The sequence below is a fragment of the Pteropus alecto genome, unplaced genomic scaffold, assembly GCF_000325575.1.
Source record: "Pteropus alecto unplaced genomic scaffold, ASM32557v1 scaffold42, whole genome shotgun sequence".
Lineage (NCBI taxonomy): Eukaryota > Metazoa > Chordata > Mammalia > Chiroptera > Pteropodidae > Pteropus > Pteropus alecto.
This window is the reverse complement of record NW_006434825.1, coordinates 7,061,989-7,069,069: the sequence shown is the minus strand read 5'-3', so window position 1 is coordinate 7,069,069 and position 7,081 is coordinate 7,061,989. Positions and strand designations below refer to the sequence as shown.

Sequence of the window (7,081 nt, the reverse complement as noted above, 5' to 3'; positions counted from 1 at the left end):
ATAAATCATGAAACTCCTTTCACTTTGGTGCTGAAACCTTTTATTGATTTAAGGGTTTGCTTTAGGAAGAAATGTCACAGTGTCAAGACAAGTGTGGGTGTTATGTGAAAAGTGCTTATTTACTTTGCTCTTTGGGAAACAATGCTATGTTGCTATGACAACTTCTACATGACTAGTTCTTTTTGAATTTACATGTGTACACACACACATACACAGTCACTTGCATTTTCATATAAGCACAATCTATTAAAAAAATATTTGTATTCCTAGGTACAGATTATTCATGTGAATAACTAAACAGGAAAATTATGTGAAAATATTTTTTCCATCTTACTAAAAATGAATTGAATCAATAAGACCTCAAGATGAGTTCTTTTAAAGTAGGTATTAGCCATTTAAATGTAAGGGTTTAGAAAACAAGGGTGGAACTAGGTAATGAGCTTAATATTCATACCGACATTAGAATCCTACCTGCAAAATAGGGTATTAAGCCTTACATAAAAAGAAATAAGTTGAGAATTACAGAACAGTTTAAAGGACTTCAAAAGTCATTTTTTTTTGCATTTTTTATTTGATTTCTAACGTGCTGTGATCCAAACATGTACATCTTGCATAATCTTTACATTTTTTTCTCTGTCCTTAAACTACCTGTTGTCATATGAATTCATAATTTATTTATTGATTTGCTTTCACATAAAAATAGATATGAAAAGGAAATTTTATATTACTAGAGTAAATAAAAGACCCAATATTACTTGTCATAAAGATAAAGTAAGTGCAAAAGAAAATGTATAAATTCTCCCATCTATATACCATCAAACATAATCTTTTATAGAGCTAATGAATTTTTAATATACTGGAAAAGACTTCAATCAGTTCTATAGCATCCTCGACAAGTGTCTACTTGATCATTACCTCTATAGATATAAAACTCATTATAGCCAAGGAAAATTATTCTTCAAATAAAATATTCTACTCAATATAGTATATGATGTACACCTAAATTAGAAGTCATAGTAGCTCTCCTCAAAGTTTTCTTCTATGTAAATATCTCTTTCAATGAGAATATATTTTTTTAAAATTTTATTTGTGCATGTATCTTTTTTAAAAATTCTGTTATGGCCATGCTAGATTCTAAAAATAAAAAAAAACTATTAAAAAATAGCCAATGCGTTCAAAGCATATATGTTCTGGTAGGCATAAAGGCAAACCAGATCTTCATGAGTACAAATAGAGTATGCAGTGGGAGCAAACAAAAGTGGACCTACAGTCTGCTGCCATGATTTCTTGAATCATAGAGTAAAGACAGAATTTGTGTTGAGATGAGAAACAAATGTTCGCTAAGTGAAAAAGTGGTGCAAATCTTCTCCAGGAAGAGAAGATGTATATGCAATGGGAGAGGTGGGAGAAAGCTAGGTCTGTGCAAAATGGCTGAAGCATCAGGTATGAGTCTAGAAAAATCGTGAGAACTTCTAGGTAATGAGTCTCATCTAGAAGGTAGGAAGAAACATAGCAAAGACATTGCTTTTTAGGAAACATATGATGATGTTATCTCATAGACACTGGGGAGTCACTGACTGATATTAAGAAATAGAAGGGTATATTTCGATGTGTGTTCTAGAATGGGAAATTTGCAAGAAATAGCTATAATGGAGTGTAGAGTTTTAAAACTGATAGAAGTGAAATAAAGAACATGGTTCAGCCAAGGGTTGAATCATGTGTCCAATTAGCATAGTAGGAATAGCAGATTGGGAGACAGCAAAGAGATAGAAAAGACAAGGTTTTATCACTGACTCTACTATATACAAGTAAGAAAAGATAAAGAACCATGCTTATTGGTGCATTTTTTTACTCGGGTAACTATAATGAAAAGAGAAAAAGTGAAGAAGATGAGTCTATCTAAGGATATGTTAAGTTTAATTTTTCTTGAGGATGTGATATGGATACAGAGGTTTAACCTTCTTAGGAAATGCCAAACCTAGAGGTATAGATTTGAGATGGAACAGTCGTTAGATATTTTTATTATTATTATTATTTTTTAGGTGAGGCCGCCCTTAGTTGAGCTCACAGATTGCAAGGACCTTGTCAGCTTACAATCCCTTATTTTTAGGCCTACAGCCCCTGGTCTTCCCAGGTGGTCTCCCATCCAAGTACTAACCAGGCCCGACCCTGCTTAGCTTCCGAGATCAGACGGGATCGGGCTTGTTCAGGGTAGCATGGCCAGAGACTGGAACAGCCTTTAGATATTAAGTGAAGTTTTGTTGTATCACTTTGAGAAGAGGATAATACCTCAAGAATACTGAGGAAACAGATCTTTAAGGGAAGAAAAGATAAAACAAAAGAGTGGATTCTAGAAACACGATTTACTACTAAAATTTCTGGTCACTCGTTTTCAAATAGAAATGATGGTTTGGTGGAGAATTCAAATCAAAGGAAAACTAAGGATATTTCTGTATAATCTGGTACTGGGTGGCTCTCTGGTGACTAATGGGAGTAGTTTCAGAGAAATAATGGTGGAGGATAAGTGTAAACAGGTGGAGAAAATGAAAGTAGAAGGATCCCTCTAAAAGCTTACCTAAAATTTAAAGGCAGAAAGATGAACTGTTGGCTGGAAAAGAATTTCCATTTTCAACAGATTGTGACCTGCCTCTTGAAAGGGCACTGCCCAGAAGACAATGCAATATTTCACATGCATCTCAGTACAAGAAGCAGACTATATGGAAGAAGTATCTCTAGTCAAAGCAGCCTTCCTCTCTGTTTCCATCCACAATTCATCATTTTCCATTCTCTCAATCTCACATTCTAGAGCTCGAAAACCACTGTCCAGAGACAGTTACTAAGCTGTTAGGAAATAAACTGGAAGATGAAACATAAAATAGTCTTTTAGCTTTTATTTAAAACAGCTTTTTCCCAGAATTGTTTGAGTATGTGGCCATTTTCTCACGAGAACCTTGCTAATTAATGGTCTAGGAAACATTCTTTGAAAAATTTTAGTCTACACACAATAAATGATACCTTACATAAACAGCAATTTGGTATGCAAAAATGATAAAATGATATTAAATATTTATCTTCTTGCCTATGTTTATTTTAACACCTTTCACTTGGAAAAGGTAAACATTTCTCCTTTCAGCAGTAATTCTCAGAGCCTTTACCATCTGACTACATATGAGTAATTGGTTCATATACCATCCTCCACCAGAAATTCACAAACTAATTTGACCACTGTATTATGTTATTTGTTTACTAGATTATACTTGTTGCTACAGTTTAGGCTCTTGTGGCACTAGACTGTAGTTGTTGTTACAGTTTAGGCTCTTGGGGAATTATAATAGGAAATATGGAGAGCCTACTGTACACTGGACTCTATACTAACCACTTTTCATATGTCACAGTTTATTTATTCTTCCGAAGAACACTATGAATTATACCGTATTGTTATGCCCGTTTTGTGGTTATGAATCTAAAAGGTTAATTCATCTGCATAATGCCAACTACATAGACTGGAGCCAGAGAGACCTGACTCAGAAGCTCATGTATTTAATTATGATTCTTTACCACCTCTTGTGTGTTCATCTTGATAGATCCCGAAAACTTGTTCAATAAATGCTAATTCCCAAAATAACTGATTTGCTCCATCATGATCATTTTTTTGCTCATTTTTAGCCTCAGAAGAAAGTCAATTAGCTCAGACTTCCGATACTTTCTTAAGGTCTGAGCATTACTATAAAATCACTTAGAAATTGAACTGACAGAGAAATTTTTGTTAAATGGGTTTCCCACTTGTCAAGAAATGACTTTGGATACAGTACAAAGTTTTTATGGTTTCCTTAACTCTTTTGCATTACCTAAATTCAATTTCGCATTGACAAAGTATTCCAGATAGTACTTTCTAAAAGGAATATTACATATGCGGTCTTGTTAAAACCACTTGGCCTTCAGTTTTCTATGTCCCTGTAAAGAAAACCATAACCTGTAGGATGACTGCCCATTGAGTTAGATGGCTGTGGAATTCCACAATAATCCTGTTATTCTTACTCCACAAGACATTCCTCTGCAGTACGCTATACCTGTATATTATTCTTACAATGCAAAATCCTATTAAAGCCAATGGTGCATATATCCATTTCATTTCAATGTGACTTTGTATAATAAAAATAAAATACAGTGAGGAGAATACATAATGAGTTGCCTGCCAAAACTGTTCAAAGTACAATTAAATAACTGAGGATGTGAGAAATTACCTTAGTACAAAGGATACATCCACAAAGAGATTACTGTTAATTTAGGGTATGCCACAAATTATACACAATCACTGAAGACTTTCTTAGTCCGCAAAGCATCAAAATACCCGCAGGGGTGATTAATAATGTTCCCCTTCTTGGAAGAAAAATGTCAAAACACACTATCCATTTTCTTTCAGTTTCTTGACAATTACTGCACCCCTAAGTAACAAAATCTATGAAATATGTCTCATGAGCTATATTTAATTTTTAAAAAATAAAATAGATTCTCCTTTACATTGCAATCAACAGTGTAGTAATTAACTAAGTATATTTTTAGTGGTTTTAGAACATTTTCGAATTATTTCACTAATTTTTCCTCTGAGCCCATAGAATAAAAAACATTTTAATATTAAAATTTCATTTTTTCTTGACTTTCAGTTATTTCCAATGAATGTATTCTATTGAACGGAGGGGTGATAGTTTACACAGAAGTACTGAAATCCATTATGTGTCAAATTGCCTAAAGGTGAAAGAATTAAGAATTATTAATTAGTAGTTACAAAATAGTCACGGGGTTATAAAGTACAACATAGGGAATATAGTCAATAATATTGTGATAACTATGTATAGTGATAGCTGGGGACCAGACTAATCGAAGGGAACACCTCGTAAGTTATATAAAGGTGTAACTATGCTGTATATCTGAATAATATTAAATGTTAACTGTAATTGAAAAACTTAAAAAATTAATTGTTCAATAAAGCAAACTTCGATCTTGAAAAAAAAATCTATCAAGTATCAGTTACATATCCTACCACACGATATTCCTTTAAAGAGATCCAGTTTCTAGGTCAATATATTTCCAACCCATGCCTCTCACATTAAATTCTTCACAACGATTCTGTGGCACTTGTTATTCATTAATTATCTTCTTAAACATCACGTTTATTTGAAAGAACTTGGGCTCTGAGGTCAGAAACTTGGGTCATAATCCCACTTTGGGCATTTTTTATGTTACCTGATCTTATGTAATTTATTACCTCTAAGCCTTATCATCCTCATATATACAAAGTTGTTAATGTTTATCTCACAAGCTATTTGTTAAGATATTGGTTTTTAAAAATGTATGTAAAACATTTGTCATAGTAGGACCTCAATAAGTATCAGTTACCTTTCCTGTCTACAATTTGCAAATATTAAATAGCTCTTTTGTTATATTGTATTTCCTCATTAAACAATAAACCTGTTGACTTTCAGGACTATTCATATTTCTTTTACATCTTATCTGTCTTGCTGGACATCTTAGACATCTTAGCTTCAGCTACTTCATCATTCTTGGGCAGTATGATATTAAGATATAATAAGAAATATAGATTTGGTCTTCATCTTTGGTTTCTGGCACAGAGCTCCTAAAGCCCTTGGAAATTCTTGAGTATTAGGAGTGAGAGGACTGTACTGTTATTCATAATAATCACCTTTCAACCACATCTGAATTTATGCTAATGAAGTGACTCTCTCTTGGCCAATGGGGCTGCTTTAAAGAGAAACCATTCATGTGATTAGAAGGTTGGACTTTCAACACCACCTCTCTCTGACCTCCGGAAAGTGAAGAGGAGCTGGAGGTTGAGTTTAATCACCAATGGCAAATGATTTACTCAAATGTGTCTCTGTAATGGAACCTCCCCTAAATGACTGAGTTTGGAGGGCTTCCAGGTTGGTGAAAACTCTACACATCAGGAGGGTGGCACACCCCAAACTCCATGGGGACAGAAGCTCCTGCACTCAGCCACTTCAGGACCTCTCTCTATATACCTCTGCATCAGGCTCTTCATTTGTATCTTGTGCAATATCATGTCTAATAAACCAGTAATAGTGAGTAAAGCCTTACCCTGAGTTCTGTGAGTCATTTTATCAAATTATTGAATCTATGAAGGGGGTTGTGGGAATGCCTCAGTTGGTCAGAAGTACAAGTGACAACTGACCACTTGGGACTTGGGTTTGACATACGAAGTTGGAGGCAGTGTTATGAGACCAAGCCCTTAACCTGTGGGGTGTGAATTAACTCTAGGTAATATCAGAATTAATTACATTGTAAGGCATCCTATTGATGGCCTCCAAAAACTGGAGAATTGCTTACTGTAAAAAACACACACACATTTGGTGTCAAAAGTGAAGAGAAACAGTTTTTTTTTTTTTCTTTTTGATAGTCTTTTTTCTCTATATTCTGGCTCAAGCTGTTTCTTCATCCCACCAAAATCTTGGTAGTCTTTTAAAATGCAGGTGACATATCACTACTTACATAAAACTTTCAATAACCTCCTACTCAGTTGTAAGATTTTCGCCCTTTGAACTCAGAGAAATGAGTTAATATAATAGAAAAGTTTAGGTAAAATCTGTAGATCTAAAAATAAATCAGATCTAGTCATCCCTGTCTTCTTATAACTCACAGTCTAGCCGGAACTGTATATTTATGAGGAGAGAGGTAGATATGTACGTATGTGGTAGGTCACGATGTCTTCTGCATCTCCTGTCCACCCACACATTCACAGAGTAAGTTCTCCATAACTGTTAAGATTTAGAGATTTTACTTGGAATAGCCAAACACTCTTTACAAAGAGAATAGCGTTGTACTTGCATATTCCTATTCACTGCAAAGCTAGAATAATCAAGACAGCATGGTGCCGGAATGAAGAGAGACATATAGATCAATGGAATAGAACTGAGAGTCCAGAAACAAACCTTTATATTTATGGTCAATTGATTTTCAACAAGGATGCCAAGGCAATCAAATGAGGGATGAGCAATGTTTTCAACAAAAGGTGGTAGGACAACTAGATATCCACATACAAAAAAAA

The 7,081-nt window shown here is 34.3% G+C and overlaps 1 non-coding gene across 1 annotated transcript; it reads right to left on the bottom strand.

The window, feature by feature from the left end:
- Nucleotides 1-2,109: 2,109 nt before the first annotated feature.
- Nucleotides 2,110-2,228, bottom strand: LOC112478186. Its single transcript, XR_003045740.1, has one exon. It is a non-coding gene; the product is annotated as a 5S ribosomal RNA (ribosomal RNA).
- Between the last annotated feature and the right edge of the window lie 4,853 nt (nt 2,229-7,081).